At 43.7% G+C, this 24,487-nt stretch overlaps 1 protein-coding gene and 1 pseudogene across 1 annotated transcript in view; both read left to right on the forward strand.

The window, feature by feature from the left end:
* The window catches only part of LOC124593941 (frizzled-4), a 468,332-nt gene that overhangs the window by 210,113 nt on the left and 233,732 nt on the right, over positions 1-24,487 (forward strand). The gene's annotated exons all lie outside the window — the stretch shown is intronic.
* LOC124597549 lies at positions 22,807-22,924 on the forward strand (annotated as a pseudogene).

Genomic DNA, 24,487 nt, shown 5'->3' on the forward strand with positions numbered 1-24,487 from the left:
CGAATTCTCTGCACACTCTTGACAGTGTCGATCTCAGGATACTGAATTTCCTAATGATTGTCCCATGCGTCTAGCTTCAACGTCTGTTAATTCCCGTCGTGCGGAAACCTTTTCACATAAATCACCTGAGAACAGATGACAGCTCTGCCAATACACTGCCCGTTTATACCTTGTGTACGCAGTACTACCGCTATCTGTAAATGAACATATCACCATCCTATGACTTTTCTCACCTCCGTGTAATGATCTAATTTCACTAATGAGCCAGTATTTTTGAGCTAATGATTTTGCTTATTGTCCAGCACATATACGGTACATCTACATGATTACTCTGCAATTCACATTTAACTGCTTGGCAGAGGGTTCATCGAACCACAATCATACTATCTCCCTACCATTCCACTCCCGAACAGCACGCGGGAAAAATGCACACCTAAACCTTTCTGTTCGAGCCCTGATTTCTCTTATTTTATTTTTATGATCATTCCTACCTATGTAGGTTGGGCTCAACAAAATATTTTCGGATTCGGAAGAGAAAGTTGGTGACTGAAATTTCGTAAATAGATCTCGCCGCGACGAAAAACGTCTTTGCTTTAATGACTTCCATCCCAATTCGCGTATCATATCTGCCACACTCTCTCCCCTATTACGTGATAATACAAAACGAGCTGCCCTTTTTTGCACCCTTTAGATATTCTCCGTCAATCCCACCTGGTAAGGATTCCACACCGCGCAGCAATATTCTAACAGAGGACGAACGAGTGTAGTGTAAGCTGTCTCTTTAGTGGACTTGTTGCATCTTCTAAGTGTCCTGCCAATGAAACGCAACCTTTGGCTCGCCTTCCCCACAATATTATCTATGTGGTCTTTCCAACTGAAGTTGTTCGTAATTTTAACACCCAGGTACTTAGTTGAATTGACAGCCTTGAGAATTGTACTATTTATCGAGTAATCGAATTCCAACGGATTTCTTTTGGAACTCATGTGGATCACCTCACACTTTTCGTTATTTAGCGCCACCTGCCACACCATACAGCAATCTTTTCTAAATCGCTTTGCAACTGATACTGGTCTTCGGATGACCTTACTAGACGGTAAATTACAGCATCATCTGCGAACAACCTAAGAGAACTGCTCAGATTGTCACCCAGGTCATTTCTACAGATCAGGAACTGCAGAGGTCCCAGGATGCTTCCCTGGGGAACACCTGGTATCACTTCAGTTTTACTCTATGATTTGCCGTCTATTACTGCGAACTGCGACCTTCCTGACAGGAAATCACGAATCCAGTCGCACAACTGAGACAATACCCCATAGGCCCGCAGCTAGATTGGAAGTCCCTTGCGAGGAACGGTGTCAAAAGCTTTCCGGAAATCTAGAAATACGGAATCAACTTGAGATCCCCTGTCGATAGCGGCCATTACTTCGTGCGAATAAAGAGCTAGCTGCGTTGCACAAGAACGATGTTTTCTGAAACCATGCTGATTACGTATCAATAGATCGTTCCCTTCGAGGTGATTCATAATGTTTGAATACAGTATATGCTCCAAAAACCTACTGCAAACCGACGTCAATGATATAGGTCTGTAGTTCGATGGATTACTTCTACTACCCTTCTTAAACACTGGTGCGACCTGCGCAATTTTACAATCTGCAGGTACAGATCTATCGGTGAGCTAGCGGTTGTATATGATGGCTAAGTAGGGAGCTATTGTATCAGCGTAATCTGAAAGGAACCTAATCGGTATACAATCTGGACCTGAAGACTTGCCCGTATCAAGCGATTTGAGTTGCTTCGCAACCCCTAAGGTATCTACTCCTAAGAAACTCATGCTAGCATTCCATTCGTCTTCCCTGGTGAAGGAATTTCGGAAAACTGCGTTCAATAACTCCGCTTTAGCGGAACAGTCGTCGGTAACAGTATCATCGGCACTGTGCAGCGAAGGTATTGACTGCGTCTTGCCACTTGTGTACTTAACATATGACCAGAATTTCTTCGGATTTTCTACCAAATTTCGAGACAATGTTTCGTTGTGGAACCTATTAAAGACATCTCGCATTGAAGTCCGTGCCAAATTTCGCGCGTCTGTAAATTTTAGCCAATCTTCGGGATTTCGCGTTCTTCTGAACTTCACATGCTTTTTCCGTTGCCTCTGCAACAGCGTTCGGACCTGTTTTGTGTACCACGGGGGATCAGTTCCATCTCTTACCAATTTATGAGGTATGAATCTCTCAATTGCTGTTGCTACTATATCTTTGAATTTGAGCCACATCTCGTCTCCATTTGCATAGTCATTTCGGAAGGAATGGAGATTGTCTCTTAGGAAGGCTTCTAGTGACACTTTATCCGCTTTTTTAAATAAAACTATCTTGCTTTTGTTTCTGGTGGATTTGGAAGAAACGGTATTGAGCCTAGCTACAACGACCTTGTGATCACTAATCCCTGTATCAGTCGTGATGCCCTCTATTAGCTCTGGATTGTTTGTGTGTTTTCGCAACCATTAAAATTCGCGTGGGTTCGTGGACTAACTGCTCGAAATAATTTTCGGAGAAAGCATTTAGGACACTCTCGGAAGATGTTTTCTGCCTACCACCGGTTTTGAACAAGTATTTTTGCCAACATATCGAGGGAAGGTTGAAGTCCCCACCAACTGCTTCTGATCGCTACATTGACATAGTTAGGTAAGGGGTTGTTAGATTAAAATGGTTCAAATGGCTCTGAGCACTATGGGACTCAACTGCTGAGGTCATTAGTCCCCTAGAACTTAGAACTAGTTAAACCTAACTAACCTAAGGACATCACACACATCCATGCCCGAGGCAGGATTCGAACCTGCGACCGTAGCGGTCTCGCGGTTCCAGACTGCAGCGCCAGAACCGCGCGGCCACTTCGGCCGGCGGGGTTGTTAGATCTACAATATTTATGGTGTGCTGAATGGACTGATGCAGCTGGAGGTGTGTTCTTCGGTATCCGAGGCAAAGGCCGCCAGGAAACGCTTGACTGTGCATCATCATCTTTGTTTTTGGGTATTCGTTTCTCCGCAGTTGTAGTTTTAGAAGTAATATAGGTTACATTCTGCATTTTACGACTTTAATATAACACGCTTTACTTGTAAGATTTAGATTGTAATACATACATCAAAACCTGTACAGAAAATTGCAACAGAGATCAACATAAACATCATTTCCGCCCTTTTTATTGCTCATGAAAACCACACATTTCATGTTGTACTACCATGCAGCGAGATCTTCAGAGGTGGTGGTCCAGATTACTGTACATACCGGCCCAGTCAAAAACTGAACACAGATCAAGCATGAAGACAGGAAGAAGGTGTACTAAACTGTGGAGAAAACAAAGCAAAATATAAACAGTGAGCAATCCAAGCTAAACAAGTGAAACATCTAGCGAAGTGGAGGAGCTACTGTGTCGTGGTTAAGTGACCGTGGTATTCGACCGCGAAACGGGCGACCCGTGTTCAGAGCTCCCTCGTGGCAAATTTTTTTCTTCGCTGTACTCTGTATTCAAATTTGTGTCTGTGCCTGTGTCGTGGTGTTACGTCCGTGTGCAACGGTGAGGTGTAAGGAACGGACCAGTAATGAAACTTGATTGTGCACAACTACTCTATTAGCAACCGACAGGAAGTGGCTTTCGAATGGGAACCGCAAACTTTTGATGACAAGGCGACAAGTCAACCGAATCCTCCACCGGAAAACACGTCTGACGTGCCGTACGTGGCATTAGTGACGTATGTGTGTCATATGATAGCAACCTCTTATCGACGCACCTAATTTGTACCCCTGGTGAGTGAGTGAGATATGCCTCCCTGCCCGATTTAGGTGTTCGTATGAAAGCGAATGTGATCACTTCCAATGAAATGATGAAAACATAATTTGTCACTTAGGCTGCAACAAATGAACGCAACAGTTTCACAACGACACAGTCTCTCTGTGCTCTATCGCAACATACGTTTTTAACGTTCTTGAAGTTGCGTTTCGCTTTGGAAGTTAGGACTCTTGAAATCCTTTGTTGTAAGATAGTTCGTATCCCTTTATTTGTTGTTTTCAATTTTCTGAGGCATCTACGCGGTATCTCGCCTGCTGTCACTAATCATCACATTTACTTAACACATGACTCATATTCTCTAACCAATGTATAGTACGGCAACTGCCAAAACTACAGAAAGACAACAAACGTTTCAACGACCAGCCGGATAGTTCACATATGTTACGAGAAAAAAAAGTAAATGGCACGAATGAGGTTTGAACCCAGCTCGCTCGTTTCGCAGTCTAACACCATGACCAATGTATTTTTCATTTATTACTTATTATTTTTTGTTCTGGAAAAGTCAAATTTACATCATACTCCGCAAGCCACCTAATGGTGTGTGGCGGAGGTATTTTCGGTACCACTATCTGATCCCTCCAGCCTTGTTCCACTCGCGAATAGTGGGTGGGAAGAATGATTCTCGGTAAGCCTCTGTATTGGTTCTAATTTCTCGAATTTTCTCCTCGTGGTCAATACGTCAGATGTATGTGGGGGGAAGTGATATGTTGTCTGACTCCTCCTGAAAAGTGCTGTCCTGAAATTTCAATAGCAAATCTCTCCGTGATGCACAACGTTTCTCTTGTAACGTCTGCCAGTGGAGTTTGTTTAGCGTCTCCGTAACGCTCTCTCGCCAGCTAAACGTTCCCGTGACGAAACGCGCCGCTCTTCCTTGGATCTTCTGGATCTTCTCAATCTCCTCTATCAGTCCTACCTGATAGGGATCCCAGATAGATGAGCATTACTCAAGAATCGGACGAACGAACAACCTAAAAGCCACTTCTTTCGTGGATGAGTTACATTACCTGAAGATTCTTTCGATGAATCGGAGTCTGGTATCTGCTTTTCCCACTATCTGTTTTATGTGGTCATTCAAAAAAAAAAATGGTTCGAGTGGCTCTGAGCACTATGGGACTTAACATCTGAGATCATCAGTCCCCTAGAACTTAGAACTACTTAAACCTAACTAACCTAAGGACATACACACATCCATGCCCGAGGCAGGACTCGAACCTGCGACCGTAGCAGTCGCGCGGTTCCAGACTGAAGCGCCTAGAACCGCTCGGCCACACCGGCCGGCTGTGGTCATTCCATTTACGGTCGCTCTGGATAGTGACGCTCAGATATTGTACGGCAGACGCTGTCTCCAGCTGCTTGTCATCAATAGTGTAGCTGTACAGTAGTGGATTTCTTTTCGTTACATTTTTATACGTTCAGGGTCAACTGCCAGAACTTGCACCAGTCATCATTTCTCTGCATGTCGTTCTGCAAATTCTTACTATCTTCAGGCGTTGCTACTTTGGTGTAGGCAACTGCATCATCTGCGAATAGCCTTAAAGAGCATCCGACGCTTTCTACTAGATCATTACACAATGTTAAAATTATTTGACTTCGCGTAAAAGAATCGTTACAAAAAAAAGAAAAAAGAAAAGGCCCCTCCCAGGCTATAAGACTTATGGTTTGCTTCCGGAACACATTTCTGAACATGGAGACAGAAGGTATGGAGACTTCCGGACTTTCCGGATTCGCGGCCGCCTTCTCGATGCTTATTTGGGACCTGCCCACCACGCTGCCGCTATTCGCCTCACTCAATGTTGCACTCGTTATCCTTGAACCGTTCACTGTTTCTATTTTGCTGTTTTTCCACAGTTCAGTACACCTTCTTCCATGTCCTCATGCTTGATCTGTGTTCAGCGTCTGACGATCTGTGCGCTGGGCCGCCTTACCACTAAATCTGAAGGGCGAGCGGTGGGGAGTTGGTAGTGGAGTCCTCTACAGATCTTTCAACCAAACCTTTCTCTAAGGGAATCGGATCTGGGACATCCGGGTTAGCAGGCATCGACTATAGTCACTAGTCCACGGAGGCTGCTTTCCAGCTGAGAAACTTAAGAGCTGTATACAAGCGCCAAGTTCGCTAATCCTGTAGAGCCCGTTGTTGTCCAACTGTCTTACGAAGGGGCGCCGGATGTAATCTCAAACATCTACTTTCACAATTTTAAGTACGAGTATTTTTTTCCGTCACGTTGGCAGTCCTTCCGCAGAAAGGGAGGCAGCGTTGGCAGACAACGGTGTGTGCCCGCGAGCGCGACTCGCGACCTGCGTCTCTGTCACGGCGCCTCATTCGCGCGCGCGTCAGCTTGAACCGCGTCGGGCTGGCGGCTGTCTCTCGATAGTCATCGGCGCCGTGTGTTAGCGCCTTGTACTTTGTATTCTAATTGTGCGCCGCTGATACGCATCTGACTAACAAGCGGCCATTGTGTCCGCCGAGAACAAACCCGGCCCCGGGCTTAACGGGGACTCTTTCCTCCGCCGAATCCCTTCTGCTGCGGCGATAATCGCTCGCCCCTCCCTCGGCCTGTGACACGGCCGGGGGAAATGGAAGCCAGCGCCCAGGTATGCGGCGGCCGCTTATTCCATTAGCATGTCGTAGTTGAAAGTAAAATGAACCATTCATAATCTTACTTACAGCCATTTGCATAAACATACGAGCCCGCCCGTAATCGTGAATCAGCAAACAGACGAGCTCGCCAACAGCGACTAATTATCTAATGTTTATTACGGCGGCGAATTTGTCGCGTGGGCTGGCGCCGACCCGTCCGCGTGCCAGGCGGAACACATAAACAAACAAACAAACAAGCCTGCAACTGCGCGCTGGCGGAGGCAGTGACACCTAATTATCGTTTTCTCAGAACAAACGTTATTGATGATGACTGCCCTAGCCGTATTCTTATTTCCGCCGCGAATGTTAGAGATAAACTACTTGCGCTGTTAATTAAACGGCAAACCAATCTCTTCATAATAAGTTAATCATTGGTTCCACTTTGCGAGCACTTTCGTAACCCACAGCTGTACTTGTCTGACAGACGGATTTCGGACTCGAGGCGCGCTGTTACACGTGTCGGCTCAGCTTCGTACTGTTAGAATGAAAACAGTTTCGTTAGGAAACTTGAGCATTGAACATAAAATACAGGGTGACAATACTGAACTATATGAAAAAAACGTAGATACGTTACAAACTATGGCGTGCACACACTTTATTCGACATGTAAACGCCAGTATTTATATTCAGATTTAGGTTATGACATGTTCAATATGTCAGCCATCATTGGCGATGATGTGGCGCAGACGAATAGCGAAATTTGCATGACCCGCTGAAGTGGCGGAACATCTACATCTACATCCATACTCCGCAAGCCACCGACGGTGTGTGGCGGAGGATACCTTGAGTACCTCTATCGGTTCTCCCTTCTATTCCAGTTTCGTATTGTTCGTGGAAAGAAGGATTGTCGGTATGCCTCTGTGTGGGCTCCAATCTCTCTGATTTTATCCTCATGGTCTCTTCGCGAGATATACGTAGGAGGGCGCTATATACTGCTTGATTCCTCGGTGAAGGTATGTTCTCGAAACTTCAACAAAAGCCCGTACCGAGCTGCTGAGTGTCTCTCCTGCAGAGTCTTCCACTGGAATTTATCTATCATCTCCGTAACGCTTTCGAGATTACTAAATGATCCTGTAACGAAACGCGCTGCTCTCCGTTGGATCTTCTCTATCAACCCTATCTGGTACTGATCCCACATTGCTGAGTAGTATTCAAGCAGTGGGCAAACAAGCTTCCTTTGTTTTCGGATTGCATTTCCTTAGGATTCTTCCATCGATGCTGTCGACGACCTCCTGAATGACTATTTTCAGCTCAGTAATGGTTTTGCGGTTATTGGTGTACACCTTGTGTTTAATATAGCCCCACAAAAAGCATGTGTTCAGATCCGGAGAATATGGCGGCCTGTCGAGGCCCATGCCAGTGGCCTCTGGGTACACCGGAGCCAGAACGCGGTCCCCAAAGTGGTCCTCCAGGACATCAAACACTCTCCTGCTTCGGTGGGGCCGAGATTCGTATTGCATGAATCACACCTTGTGGAAATCAGGGTCACTTTGAATAACGGGGATGAAATCCAAACACATTGGGTAATCACGGTGCCATCAAGGAATATTGCACCCATTATTCCGTGACTGAACACTGCACACCACACAGTAGCCCGTTGATGGGCGAAGGGATTTCTCGATAGCGAAATGCGGATTCTCAGTCCCCCAAATGCGCCAGTTTTGCTTATTGACAAACCCATCGAAATGAAAGTGGGTTTCGTCGCTAAACCAAACCAAGTATGCGCATACTCATGGCCCGCGGGCAACCGCGCAGTTTGAACGCCCTAACGCACCCGTTCAGAAGTTGTGACGATTTTATTTCATATAGTTCAATAATTGTCACCCCGTATGTACTGGCATCGACTTTTTCATTTTTAGTGAATCATATTCCACTTCATTAGCTAACCTTGCTGACGTACTTAACACTTTGCCCGAACTCTAAAAGCGCGATCTATAGCCTCCACAGCGGTGGCCTTCTGATTTTTTCTAATTTTCTCTGGACATCCTCTGGAAAACACAGCAATGAGGGAAAAAGTGATATAATGCTCATATCTAGGATACGGGATGGTAGAGGAGGAAGGTAGAGCCGGAAATAGTAGTAAGGGAGGGAGATTTCTCGCCCCGTCGACAACAAAGGCATCACAGATGAGGAGAGGGTCCCATTGTGGAAAAATGCAGACAGATGTCGACCTTATCCTTTTCAGTGTAACCATCGTAGCATTTCCGTAAGCGTTATAACGCTTACGGAAATGGTTTTTAATCGTTTCCCTATAGGGAAACCATTAAAACCCTCATCGTCATGGCTGGACAGAGGTTAAAACACTGGACTCACTTTCGGTGATTCAAATCCGCGTCCGGCCATCCAAGTTTAGTTTTGCAGATGTTTTCCTAAATCCGTTAAGGCAAATTCCACAATGGTTGCTTTGAAACGGACACGTTCGATTCCCTTTCCTAATCTTCCCCACCCCGAATTTATGATACGTCTATAGCGACTGCGTCGTTGACGTTATACAATTTATCTTTTCATATTCTGGACGGCCGGACAGGGACCTGAATTACCGACCTCGTGAATGCGACCTCGCTGTCTTAATTTCCACCCTAAGTGAAAGGAAGTGCGTATGACACCCCATTGTCACACTGCATTCGGTGAAATGACGATTGACTTGCACTTGCTTCCTACATCAATTGTAGGTATACATCTTGTCTACGTCTTTTACACGAATTTTTCATTTTACAAGGGCTGGACAAAAATACTAAAGCACAACGCATTACGTTGTCTAAAACGGTGTAGGAAAACTGTTGGCATTCAAAACAGGTTTCAGTCGTCTCGAAATGGACAACTACAGGTCCTGTATGGTTTTTCAAGAGAATATTACACCAGTCTTCCTCCAACATAATCGCAAGCTCAAGTAACGATGATGGAGATGAATAGCAATCAAGCAGTCTTCTCTCCAAAGTAGACCAGAAAGGTTCAATAATGTCGCGATCTGTGCGGTGGCCAAAGTTGCCTCGTGCTCACAGAACAAGTCCTGGACGATGAGAACTGTGTGAACTGGGGGCCCCGTCGTCCTGAAACACAGCATCACCTGTGGAGGACAAATATTGTCCCATGGGATGGACTTGAACCGCCAAAATGGCCACATAATCCTAGCCAGTAACTCGACCACTCACAGTAACCAAGGGGCGCACGGAAGACCACCTAAATCATCACCAAAACCCCGGAATGTCTCACTGTTGGGACATAAACTCGGCCAGAAGAAGGAAACAGTGTGAAACAAAACTCATGCAACCAAGTGACTTTCTTCCATTGCTCTAGAGCCCAAGCTTTATGGCTTACTCATCACGTTTTCCTGTTATGGGAATCTGCATCACCGATGAGTGATTTCGGAATTCCAGCTCGCCCTGCAAACCCCAACTTCCGGCATTCCCGTCGCGTTCTTTTGCTGCTGATAGGGTTCGCGAGTGTGACATTCTCTTCTTCGGTGAATTTTGCAGCTATTGTTCACTTATATTTCGTCTCATTCCTCATCAATCACCGTCTGTCACAATCACTCAACACACATTTTCGTTCGTGTTGTGACTTGGCGGATGATGTTACCCGCTTTCCCTGTATGCAGTATAAATCTTAGATACGATGTCTCTTGGAAACTCCGAACACTTTGGCTACGTTGGTTATGAAACACCTATCATACGAACACTAACAATTTGCCCAATGCACCTCGTTCCGATGTAATGCACTAGCAGCTACACGTAACACTGTTCTGTCCACGACTGTATTGAGGACACTGCACAGGTGTCGCTCGCGTTGAAATACAACAGCGTAACCTGAAAGTTCGGCAAGCATCCGCATTTATGTTCAAGTATGCATTTCTCACAGTGTTTCCACATTTTTGCCCAAACCTTGCACTTTAATTATGCTACGGGTCATGCCACTGCCGCGAACTTTGACTTCCAGACTGTAGAAGTTTGTTGTGACTCCGTTACTATCAGAATCTAGCGCGTTGAGTGTGCACACAGTGTGACGTCAGTAGGCAGTGGTACCGCATACGTCGTGATACCACGTGACGTCTTCCAGTAGGTTCATGAATTGCTAGGCAGAGCGACGAGCATGCATTCTGTCTCTGGCGACCAGGAGGGCAACGTTTTTCTATCGTGTGGTACTAGCCAATGTGTGTAGTATGACTGGAAATGTACTTAACCTATCACGGTACATAAACATTGTATCAGTTCAAAAGTATTTGCTGGTCATTAATTTGTTGGATGTGAGGTCCGCCAGTTTAAAAACTGTGATATAACGTCATCGTGCCTATAATGTTCAGACCAATCAACTGCCCCAGCTCAAACGATTTCTTTCAACTCTCTGAAGCGTAACTTTTCTATCTGAACTGACCTAGCAGCACCCCGCAATGTAGGCGCTTCCGAACGATGGGCAAAACTTATCTGACTTTTCCCTACACTAGTGAAAAATTAATATTCACTAATACTTCTCTTTATGGTTAAACTGAGGTGCTCAGATATCTTCAGTTACTCTCTCTTGTATGCGACAGCGTTTGAAATTGAATCTGTTTTGTATGTTACTTACTATTATAAAAAAATATTCATGTATGTTTCGTTGTCCATAGTCTTTCAAGTATGCAGTAATTTCATACGGTAGTTATAACTACTAACAACGGCGATTTAAGAGTGGAAATATCCATGGAGTGAGCGTTCAAGTGCACGGAACAGAATATTTGTCCCCAAACACGTGACTATGACACGGCGTTAACTTTTTCTGGAAGCGTTCTGCAGATTTTGAATGTCGTTATATCTTCAGTAAACGCAGATTCCTGTTAAAAGTAGCGCATATTTATTACAAGCGTTTCATAGGCATCTTAGCTATTTCCATTCGTTTCTGGAATTAGCTTACAGCTTCGAAAAAAATGCCAACACATTTCGGTTCTTTGCGACAAGTGTCACAGCTGAGATGCCGCTAATTTTTTGTTACAGATAAAGACGGGACACCCACTTCTGTTACTGTATTTCATCGTATCACTGAGTCTCTATTTTACTAAATTATGAGTTGACGGTCCACGAAATGTCTTCCTAGTGTGCAAAAGTAAAAGTGCAAATTAGCAGCAATTAAATTCTTCCTTTTTCACTTTTTGCTGCCAAATCATTAATCTTCATTCATCCTCAGGGAAACTACAATATCTATCTCACGTACTCATTTTCACGTTCTAGGTGCTACTGCTACAGTTTCCTATTGTGACAATGTGAAAATACGCACAATGATTTGGAGGTTTCTAAAATTCGAAAGAAATGACTCAGTCTGTCATCTTAAAATGCTCGATATGTCTACAGTGATGTCTGACAGCACAGTTCCACACCAGCAGATTTATCTGGCATTAGCACGACAAATATTTGATGATACGTTCGCATAATTTAGCCCTGCAATAGGAAGCCTTTGTTACACTGTGCTTGGATATTTTTCGACAGATAAAGAGTCTCGTGCTAGTGTGATAACTGTAATTAGACATTTCTGATACTCTACTATGAAAAATATGTTTTTCTCCTTTGAGTGTTTTGACTTACATCCGTAGCAGCAACAATAAATGTGTGAAAACAGGGCAAATAAGAGGAGGTCTAATAGTATAGTTTCGGTCTTAACATAAAATGTAAGCTAACAGCGTTATAGTACAGTAACGTGACGTTTCCTGTGTAACATTGGCGACATGAGCAGCACGCTATGCTCTGTCCATAGATATTCCTACTCTGTGCTTGGTGAGATCAATGGGCAAGACAGACTACATATTCGAATATACGGGCACAAAGATCGTACTTTTCTACTTCAAACAGCATTAACTCGTTGACGACAGATTTTTATCTTGGGAAATTTATCAAATTATACCTGCGAGACGTTTTCTTCCCGTTTATTTCGGTAAATGTAGGTTAAATGGTGGTACTGAACAGATTAATTATAAAGTAAAACAACTAATAACTGCGAAACAAATTTTAGAGTTGACGTTAGCGTCTGTATCGAATGATTAGTGATTTTTTTTTTTCAATTGGCATCTATCTATATTTCATAATGGTTATCAGTTCAGAAACTGAACGTTTTCTTGTCATATACAGACTATTAAACTGTTAATGCTGTGGTACCTGAAGGTAATCAACAATCGCAGTTGTTTAATGTTCCGCAAAATTAGTTGGCATGCTGTTGACTGAATTTAAATATCAATGAATCTTGATTCTACATAATATATTTGCGTCCAGTGTATGCAACCAACTCTCTTTTTGGTACATTTCATTACTGTCATAAATGCATAGCTATAAAGTTCACTTGAATGTATGTAGTTAGTGAAGTACAAGGTTACCAGTAATATGCGATCGCTGAATTATGATCTGCTGCATGAATGCATTGTTTACGTTAAGTTATTAACAAAGAAAAATCACGTTCGTCTGCTGTGGCAAACGAACGAATATGCATTGAAAAAATTTGTAGTAAGTAAACAAAAAACATATCACACTGAGAAAACAGGGCGTGGGAAATTGTTGACAAGAAAATCGGGTAGTATTCAGGCAGAGTGACTCAGATATGTTTCTCCTTATTTTGGCAAGTTAAGTTGGTAATCGCATCCAAACCGTTGTCCAGTATTTCTCTCTAACACAGGCGGCGAGAGGCTTGCAGTGTATGAGTGTTCGGTTCTCGGGCTTGTCCATTCATAATAGGCTTGTTTCCAGCAGTAAATTCATAACGGCTGCAGTTTCCAGATGCCTAGCTCAACTCTACACCCACCCACACACACACACACACACACACACACACACACACACACACACACACACACAGAGAGAGAGAGAGAGAGAGAGAGAGAGAGAGAGAGGCGCCTCTGACTTTTCACAATCCCCAGCAAAGACAATTACATCACAATATCATGAAAAGGATAGTTGCTACTCACCACAATCTTATACAGTCGCGACACTAAAGCTCATTTTTTTTATAATATGCGACAGCAGCGCTCCAAGCGGCCAGCAGGCTACACTTCGGAATACGATATCGGATTAGTGCGAATAGTATCAGTTAAACTGATTTATAAGGTAGTTTTTGCAATAGGGAGCTTATGTAGTGCCATAAAAAACGATATAATTATAAAATGACACCACATCTGTCTTTCTTTCGTTTCCTAAAGACACTGGGAACTACGAAACGGTTTATTGCAGAAAAGTTTATTTATTATTCGCTTGTAACCTACAGATACTTAATGAAGAATCTCGTTTTCTTTTAAGAACAAAAACTTGCTAGTAAACAGTAGAAGAACGGATGTTTTGCAGAAAGGCGTCGTGTATCTAATCAACACGTGAAGTTTTCTTCACTGGACTTCCAGTCTAATCAGTGGATATGGAGCGTAGAAAACTTGTATGTAATGCAATATCTACACTATTTAACGTGCCAAATAAGTCGCCACAGCTGTAGCGGAAGGGAAAACCACGCAGACGTGATAATAAAACATCAAAAGTAACAAAAGCTGTTATCCTTTTCACAATATTGTCAATATTCCATACTGGATTTTACACACATCACAGAATTTCTCTGGCGTGCTGAGATTCTCATTTAAAGCTGAATTAATTAATGCTTTTAACAACTGAGTGCTCTCCCGTTTTAGTGTTATATATGTAACACTACAATTAACATAATTTTTTGCGTAATTTCCAAAATTATTCTAAATTATCGTTTTAACATTTGATATCAGTCATAACATACGATTTCACACAAAACTGGCTTTCATGTTTTACAAATTTTGCCCCATCTAGTGGAGATACTGGAACAATATTAAGACCAAAAAACAATATACCATAAAACGCTGATTGTTCAGGAAACTGGTGTAATGAGTCAGAGAATGTTAACGTTTCGTAGTCTCAAAATCTTTCGTCACTTTTCTTTACAGTAGTGTCATAAATAAAAAACAGACAGCATGTATTTTAAATATGAATGTCCGATGCAGATCACGTTTGTCACGTATTTCTCTGAAATGGCGACATCCTCATTTTCCTTGATACTAAATGTGGTGGAAAATAAAACCTATGGCACAGAACCCAAGTTTAGGTTCCTTCGCCGGCCGAAGCGGCCGAGCGGTTCTAGGCGCTTCAGTTAGGAACCGCGCGACCGCTACGGTCGCAGGTTCGAACCCTGCCTTGGGCATGGATGTGTGTGATGTCCTTAGGTTAGTTAGGTTTAAGTAGTTCTAAGTTCTAGGGGACTGATGACCTCCGATGTTAAGTCCCATAGTGCTCAGAGCCATTTGAACCATTTTTTTAGGTTCCTTCCAGCAAGAAAGGTCGTAGAGTCAAAGTACTGAGGTTAAAACGTTTGCGCGTATCTTTGTTTGGTCGTTGACCTTAAAAACATTTTCCTTCTCATGGCAAGGGTCGAAACATTCCTTTGTACTTCATCAGTGGGCGAACTGTTACCACTATCGATGATAACATACGTAGAAATTATGTGCTCAAAAAATATGAGATAAATGTAATATTCAGACATTTCCATTCGTACTTTTTATGGGGCAGTCATACACGTCGTTTATTAATATATTCGTATCATTTACAGTCAAATTAATTGACATCCGTTCGGTAACGATCTCAATATTTAGCTTCAGTGCTTTAACCCTCAAAATGTGATTCAAAATTTTGGTATTTCGAAAACACTCTTACATGTCGAACTAAATAATACTTCATTCCATCCATTTCCTGTACAAACAAACGCTGCACAAAAATTCAACATTTAAAACAAAAAAAATCTTGACTGAAAACACTATAATAAAGAAAATTTAGCGTATACCCGACAAACTACCTGCAAGCGGCGCCCACCCGTTAGCTGCTGGAGACGTTTGTTTGCATCATAATGACGTGATGAACGGTCTATCTCATCTAAGTGCTGTGGGCCAGGTCTACATATGGAATTTACTAGACCCTGAATATGACATCATCTCCAAATACAGACCAGCATGTACGTAAATTGTTTACAGAGAACCTATATCATTATTACTTATAAAAGTAATAAGAATATCATAAATTGTGCGGATTGCAATCACAATATAAATGTAAGTTTTGTAAATTTTATGTTTTGCTTTTTGTTGTCCAGACGAATCATTGTTGTGGATAATAGAAGGAGCTTATTCCCCCAGGAGATATTCCAAGCCGGCCGGTGTGGCCGAGCGGTTCTAGGCGCTTCAGTCTGGAACGGCGCGACCGCTACGGTCGCAGGTTCGATTTCTACCTCGGGCATGGATGTGTGTATTGTCCTTAGGTTAGTTAGGTTTAAGTAGTTCTAAGTTCTAAGGGACTGATGACCTCAGATGTTAAGTCCCATAGTGCTCAGAGCCATCTGAATTATTTTTTGAGATACTCCAAGAGGCACGCCTTCATTCAGCAAATTAAACTTCTAACCTGTTACAGCTATTATGGGGTTAAATGTCAATAACACACTAAGTTTCTCATTAAACCGTACGCCTGCTCGGAAATTATCAACAGCTGGAACAGCTCCAAAGAACGGTAACTGTTTTAGACTACCATTCTGTTATTACAGGATTATTTTAAAGGAAAAAGTCGGCTGTATAGGGAAAGTCTAGGGTTTCGATTTAAAAGAATTAAGTAGACGCAGTGATATCGTCTTTCTTCATTTAGAATTCGTGCTGACGGTTTACTTCAATATCGCTTTTCTTGAGATCCGTTTGTTTGGAAGCTTGTCTGAAAATCTGGTGCTTTCGCTTTATATGGTTCAAATGGCTCTGAGCAGTATGGGACTTAACTTCTGAGGTCATCAGTCCCCTAGAACTTAGAACTACTTAAACGTAACTAACCTAAGGACAACACACACATCCATGCCCGAGGCAGGATTCGAACGTACGATCGTAGCGGTCGCGCGGTTTCAGACTGCAGCGTCTAGAACCGCTCGGCCACTCCGGCCGGCTTTCGCTTTATACAGCGGTTGACATGTCTTCATGTCGTCCTTAGTTTTGTCGAGGCACCATGTTTTCGGACATTTGTGATGGCTGCATACTGCTCGTACTACCTGTGACATAATACTTGCATCTTGACAGCCCTCGGCGAGTCTTCCCTGTGCCTTATAATTAGTACTTCTGGTGCACTCATACCGTGTAAGACAGACACTTAACGTTTTGCATTCGTCTCAATTGCTAATGTTGATTCAATAATCCAGTTCTCCTGCGTAAGGGGCAAAACGGATACGCGTCAGTCGGATTGGGTTCGTCAAACATGACACACTGTACACACGCAGAACAGATGGCCGTAGCAGAGAAAAATTATAATTGCGTATTCTATGTTTGTTGGCGTATAATAAGTAGTACCATCCGAAACGATCAACTATCATAAAAGATGTATCGATGCCGGTAAGCTTACAACGAATGCATCGAGGGGAAAAAAAAATGTCACTATTAGAAGCATCGTCTTTCATTACTCGTGCTTGCAGTACTTCCGACAGTCGTAAAAGCGTTTAAGCAGTGAGATATATGCTTGCCGAGCAAGTCAGACTCCTTGAATTACAGGGATGGCAGGACCGAGACAGTCTAATCCTAGAATTTCACGTCCTATCGATCCCTACTATCATGTCCGTGCAGCAAGCACAGAATCGACATGCCAAGGACGGCTCGTTATCGAACGGGCATCGAAGGCGGTTAAAAACAATTTTCCTGTCGGCTCCCAGCGGCGCGACACAAATCACACCGGTACTATATTTGAAGAGGGCGCGACACGGCACCGTATGAGATACGTGCCGTGTCTGAGGGCGAGTGACTTGCTTCAGGTCCGACTCTCTCCCTCCTCCCCACTGATAATGTAACGACTCTCGGAGACGTGGCGAGGACATTAATATGCTGACGGCATTGGTGCGCAGCGCTGACAGACGTAGTCGAGGAAAAATTACTGCCCGTCAGTGCCGTCCAAGATTTACCACAGTGTTCGAGGAAGTTGTTTGAGTTGTGGGGTGGTGGGGGGGGGGGGGGGGGGGGAACTCGCCTGTGGACGGACGCGCGTCCCACGACGGCGCTGGGCTCCCCCAGTTCCACCGGTGTTGGCTGCGGCCAGCCGCATTGCGCTCGTTACCGGGCCTCGGCGTTAGCATAAAGTGCGGCCGGGGCTGCTTTATGCGACGTGATGCATGCGGCGAGCGTGCGAGGTATAAATCGCACGCCACGGCCGCCTGCGGCCGGCTGGCGTCATTTGAGCAGCTGGCGTCTGCGTGAGACTTGTCCGCAGCTTGCGTGTGCCTCGACCAACGAGTTCAGTGACCTTTTGCCTCGCTCACATCATCTGCTATTCGCACAAGCAGACACACACACATGTCGCAGTTAAACAGGGGAAGGGATTTGAAAGTTGCCGTTTCTGAGCCGAATAACTCATATGTAGGAATTACATTAAAGTCCACAAGCAATGACCGTGTGGAACTTGTGTTTGCTCCTTTCTTTCACGACATACGGACGGCAGTAGGTAGCGGAATTCAGATTTATACCTTGTTTCTTGCCACTCGCGGATCCAAGGTTCGGTTTTGGGGAGAGTCATACTTTCTCAAGGGCCCCTTGCACACTCAGCTTTGTCTGACAAGGAGAGGTGCAATCTACTTTTTGCAACCACCTATATGGTGGTGTAGGTTAAGAACCTAGGTATCACATCCTGAAGCCATTCACCCTGGTGGGCCCTCGTCTACGAGCAAAAGCCGAAAAACAATTTAGCCTGTTCCACTAGACCATTAATGTAATACAATAACTTTCGACTCCTGCTGTAGCGGTAATGTGTAGCATCAGAGACAGCCGGCACGGTAGCTCAGCCTGTTCGGTCAGAGAGCTAGCTGGTCTCTTTAAAAATGGTTCAAATGGCTCTGAGCACTATGGGGCTTAACATCTGAAGTCATCAGTCCCCTAGAACTTAGAAACCTAACTAAGCTAAGGACACCACACACATCCATGCCCGAGGCAGGATTCGAACCTGCGACCGTAGCGGTCGCGCGGTTCCAGACTGAAGCGCCTAGAACCGCTCGGCCACAACGGCCGGCGGCTGGTCTCTGTTATAAAAAAAAAATTAAAAAATGAGTGAGGGGTTCAACAACGAACTTCAGCAGATGTCATGTGACAACCACTACGACCAAATGCTACGAACAAAATGAAAAAGCAGAGACAGGTAAATTAAAGGTGATGGTTTCACGATCTTATAATTTTTCTTTTTCAAAAGATTTTATTTTTCTGCAGTTATTTGCTCCAAATGTAATGTTTTTAAAATTTCTAATCGTTTGTCAAGTTATTTGAACCATTGTATTAACTTTCTTATTCGTTCTGATTTCTGCATTGGGCTCAAAATCATGTTACCAAACACAAATTATTTCATTTTTGTTTATTTTTTGCGTTTCATCTTGCATTTGTTTTGTGAGTGTGCGGAATTTAAAATGTCCGACAACGTAAATTCGTTAACCAGCAATTGTCATGACGGACGAATGGAGAAACTTGACGAAAAGCGAGGAGAACTTTTACGAATGCCCTACGCTGTGCGTTGTCTGTTTACGAGGAGAGCTCTGTCCTTTCTGAAAACGCACCCGATTTTCTAAAAGCAAACGCAAAAGCGATGGGCGAACGAATCGCAGAGGAAACGATTCACTAGTGATGGACAGTATTATTGTTCAGGAAGATAGTCTCATTTTAAACAGCGAGACTGGTGACGAGGGTTTTTATGATGAGGTAAGCCTTTCCATACTACTGTCTGGTAATTTCCTGATTTCCTCGTCCGCTATTAACATAACTGCATATCCACCAATGATTTTGAGCCCAATGGAGAAATGAGAGCAAATAAGAAAGTTAATACAATGGTTCAAATGGGTTGGTAAAGGATTAGAAAATTTAAAAACATTACATTTGGAGCAAACAACTGCAGAAAAATAAAATTCAAAAAATAAGAGATATCGTAAGAACGTGACAATATTCGAACTCGCCACGTGCAGTTTACCTACCTGTCACGCGATCCATTACGCTACGGCATCAGTCGAAAGTCGAGGAGTTAAATTAATTCTCTAGATGAACAGGCTAAATTTGGGGGGGGGGGGGGGGGTTACTCGTAAACGAAGGCCCACCAGGGTGAATGGTTTCAGAGCGGGATACCTGGGTTCTTAACCTACACCACCATATAGGTGGTTGCGAAAAGTCGGTTGCATCACCTGGGGACCTCTCCTTGTGAGTAGGCCATGTTCACAACGGCCGCTTGCGCATCTGCTTTGCAGGGCTCACTTAGCATTCACACGCTCCGGCCACAATGCAGCTTTGGCCCAATCGTAAATCAGTAGTCCGAGTGTGTAGAGTATTTTCTGGCCGTGGCCAAATTAAATAACTGTGCTTATAAGATAATTGTTCTGTCTAGTGATATTATTTGGTAAGTTACAAAAGAGGAAGGTCAGTACGACGAAGTTAGACAAATTAGTGGCTCCTAAAACGCGTAACCCTTTGCCATGTTAATCTTTTGCAGGAGCTAAATATTGGAAAAGAGGATCGGTTTAACTACCTAGGACGATGAGACATTTTGTGTTGTTGGAGTATGTTACACTGCATATAAGGAGAAACGACACTGAAATGATCATATCAATAATTGCTTATGAAAAACTTATAGTAAACATAGAGATACTTGGCACTTCGCAGAAGCTATGCCGATTTGAAATTTTTTGATTTTTTTTTTCTTACCTTCATCGTTCAGCCACATCATTCTGGAAACACGTCGAGCCGCACAAGAAATACTGAAGCACTTCCTCTGACCAGCACGTGCCGTCTGCGTCAGTTCAAACGCCAACACACACCGCACAGGCCGAACACAGACAGTTTTTATGTCAGCAATCCATTCATACGCAATAATTTGTGTGTGCAAACACTGCCTGTACAGACAAGTCGGCGCAAATATCTCGGCGTGTAAAGGGCCCTTTACTCCCCCCTCCCTCGCTCCCCCTCTCCCACCCTCCCTCCCCTTCCCTCTTTCTCTCCCTCCCACTCCCCCTGCCTTCCAAAATATAATTTGCCTACATTCCCATTTTCAGGGTGTCACAAATGCCTAGGATTTTAACAATAAAATATATAAAATGTTTTAATGTATAGCAATTCTAAAGATCTATGGGCATTTTAAAAGAATGGAACCAACCAGATTAACAACACTGCTTGCAGAGTTCTAAAAGACTTGAAGCAGAGGAAAACTTAAAACAAAAAAGGGATCATTGCAGCAAAAGAAGGCCTCAAGGAAGCAGGAATTACACAATTTGATACAGCAAACAGGGAAATTTTTAGGCCTGCCAGGAAAGCCTATGAAAACAGGAACAGCTTGAGGGAATATAAAAAATCTGGGCACAAAGGAGCGCTGAGACAAAACTCTGAAAACGTACCGTGTTGAACATCACATGTTCTAGCACGGCCCAAACATGAATGAAATAACAATGGTTCAAATGGCTCTGAGCACTATGGGACTCAACTGCTGAGGTCATTAGTCCCCTAGAACTTAGAACTAGTTAAACCTAACTAACCTAAGGACATCACAAACATCCATGCCCGAGGCAGGATTCGAACTTGCGACCGTAGCGGTCATGCGGTTCCAGACTGCAGCGAAGGACATCACAAACATCCATGCCCGAGGCAGGATTCGAACCTGCGACCGTAGCGGTCTTGCGGTTCCAGACTGCAGCGCCTTTAACCGCACGGCCACTTCGGCCGGCGAAATAACAATAAAATGTTTTAACATTATTACTTGAAGTATAGAAACGTTACACGTTCTAAATTTTATATGTTTCAAGTCCCTAGATTTCTTCCAAGTGCCAAATCGTGGAGAAAACGTTTCAGACATTCATGACTGGCTGGCGCATTATCTTTGTGCGAAGCAGTTCTGGAGCTCCAAATGGCTGCGTCAAGGACGCACAGTTTGCGTGGTAAGCAGAGTGCGTTTAAGCTTTTGTTCGTAAAAGAAAAACACCCTTGTAATGAAATGAGGTAATATGGTTTCCAAAAACTGTTATAAAAGTGAAAAACAATGTGAGCAATACGTCTCATACTCATCCATGTCAAACAGCTATCAAAAATTCTTACTTTGAAACAAAAGAATAGAAAAATGTCATTGTATTAAAAAGAGGGGTGACCGTGGCTGTATTTCATCTGGAAGACCAGCCATATTTGTCAGTTGCAAAACAGAGCAGCTATTTCTTCAACAGCGTAGGGAGTTTTGTAGAAAACTTTGCAACACATATCCGCAAGAAGGGAGCTGTGTAAGCAACAGAAGTCAGTACTGGAAAATAATTGTCTTGCATGTAATTTTGTTGTTTTCTTTTAAAACTTTAAAACATATGAGCGTTTCTAATGAATTATTTATTTAGCAATAATACAACACAATTTGTAAAACTAGCACAAACGTGATATTTTTCAATATTTTCTTTAAATATTACCTAATTTTGTGCTAACAAAAATGCTATTTTTCTACAAATTCGAAATTCCGCCTGTGAACAAAACAATGCGTGTATTTTTGTGTGTAATACGAATATTATAAAAGGAATTTTAACAACTTTACTAACTTTATAGAAGTTATTATTACACTGCATCCCTGTCTGTAGGGCAATGGTAGGGAAGCCAGGTGTTATTTTTTTTCGTATTTCTGAGAGAGTAAACTATGATGATAGTGGTGCATTGTTACGTCGGGTGTGTGTATCTCGTGCAGGACGAGAAGTTGATGAGTGTGACGCCACGTCATATTTTCCGAGACACAATGGGAGCGAAGGATGTAGGCAGATAAATTAAGCTGCAAATAACACCAAGATCCTCCGCCAAAATCGCCTACAATTAGCGAGAGCATTCTGGTAATGACTGAAGCAAATGGACCACTGCCGCACAGAGGCCGACAGCGTCGTCCCAGCAACACCGACTACTTTTCACATCTGGCTGGCTTTGAGCTGTTGTAAGACACACTTAGTAACTGAATAACGACACTAGTCATGTAAAATCTTAATTTCAAGATCTTGTCGTTAACATCAGTGTTATTGGACTGTGATCCTACAGCTTTCCTATTATAATAGGACCGAGTTTCAGTAATGTGTCAAAGAAAAGATATATTTCGAAATTTATGCCAGTTTTGTTTTGTTCGAAAACAATCCAAATAGTACACTAATAATAACTCAGTCAGTCAGCCAGTCCATTTCTTCAGTAATCTAAATATCAGAGAGAGTTTACATGATACATAATCTGAATGAAAGTGTTACTAAAGTAATAGTACGATAATTTAAATGCAGTAATACAGGCAGACTAAAACAATGTTTATTGAACTTCTTGTCTCATGACTGATTGGTGGAAGTTGCCAACGGCCTTGTCGCAGTGGTAACACCGGTTCCCGTCAGATCACCGAAGTAAAGCGCTGTCGGGCTGGGCTAGCACTTGGATGGGTGACCGTCCGGTCTGCCGAGCGCTGTTGGCAAGCGGGGTGCACTCAGCCCTTGTGAGGGAAACGAGGGAAACTGAGGAGCTACTTGACTGAGAAGTAGCGGGTCCAGTCTCGGAAACTGACATACGGCCGGGAGAGCGGTGTGCTGACGCCTATGGGCTGAGCAGGATACGGCGGCCGGTCGGTACCGTTGAGCCTTCCATACGCCTGTTAGGACGGAGTTTAGGTTTTTTTTTAGTTTTAGATTGATGGAAGTGTTTTCTGTTGCTTGTTTGGATGTTCGTATTTCGGCCTTGCAATTGCGCTGAATTTTAATTCCTTTTACTTCATGCGAAGACTTCCAAATTATTTAAAAGTGTGAAATTCTGAATTTTTATTTGTGTTTGCCGTGCTGGTAAACATATCGAGCGAACGCATATTTTTTTCTAATATGGATAGCTGACCATTTAGCCTCTTCCTTAATGATCATTCGCATTTTTTTCCGAATTATCGCATCTGATTTTCTTCAGTAATCTAAAACTATCGTTAACATTTCTCTTTTTTATTTCGTAAAGTCTTCTCATGGTTTCGTGCGCGAACTACACTACCTATAGCCGGCCGGGGTGGCCGAGTGGTTCTAGGCGCTACAGTCTGGAACCGCGCGACCGCTACGGTCGCAGGTTTGAATGCTGCCTCGGGCATGGATGTGTGTGATGTCCTTAGGTTAGTTAGATTTAAGTAGTTCTAAGTTCTAGGGGACTGATGACCTCAGAAATTAAGTCCCATAGTGCTGAGAGTCATTTGAGCCATTACACCGATTTGGCTAACTGTCAAAACCCTGAATGGCCACCATTTACAGCGCGGAACACCGCGAGACGCGCAGGCAGTGAGTCGGTGAGTTTCTGGGAGGTACCGACAAGGAGGTGGAGCGACGTCGATTCCAGTGCCGTGACCAGCTGCACTAAGTTCCGGGGCTGAGGATCCACTGCGCGAACAGCCCGATCGAGGTAGTCCCACAGATTCTCGAGTTGGTTTAAATTCGGAGAGTTTGGTGACCAGGAATGTACGGTAAACTCATCCTGACGCTCTTCGCACCACGCACGTACACTGCGAGCTGTGTGACTCGTCGCATTGTCCTGCTTATAGAAGCCACCGTGCCGAGGGAAAAGAAACTACATGTAGGGGTGGACACGCTCCCCACGGATAGATGCGCACTTGCGTTGATCCAATGTGCATTCCAGAATTACGGGATCACCCAGAGAATGCGACGAAAACATTCCCTAGACCATCCATCCTCCGGCCTGGACCCTTCCAACGACGGGTGCGGGGTGTCCGATGGAGCATCAAACGTGATTCATGTGAAAAGGCCACCTTTCGCCACTCGGTAGACGTCCAGTTCCGGGACTGGCGCGCAAATTCCAGCCTTCGTTGCCGAAGAACTCCAGTCGGACACCTGCTGCGGAGGACCATACGCAGCAACGTTCGGACGGTCGTTAAGGAGACAGTTTTGGTGGCCCTTCGGTTCACCTGGCTGGTCAGTTACTCAACAGTTCCACGTCTGTTCCCCCGTACACATCTCCGGAGCCGTTGTTCACCCCTGTCATCTTTAGCTCGTGG

Source organism: Schistocerca americana, chromosome 2 (genome assembly GCF_021461395.2).
Source record: "Schistocerca americana isolate TAMUIC-IGC-003095 chromosome 2, iqSchAmer2.1, whole genome shotgun sequence".
NCBI lineage: Eukaryota > Metazoa > Arthropoda > Insecta > Orthoptera > Acrididae > Schistocerca > Schistocerca americana.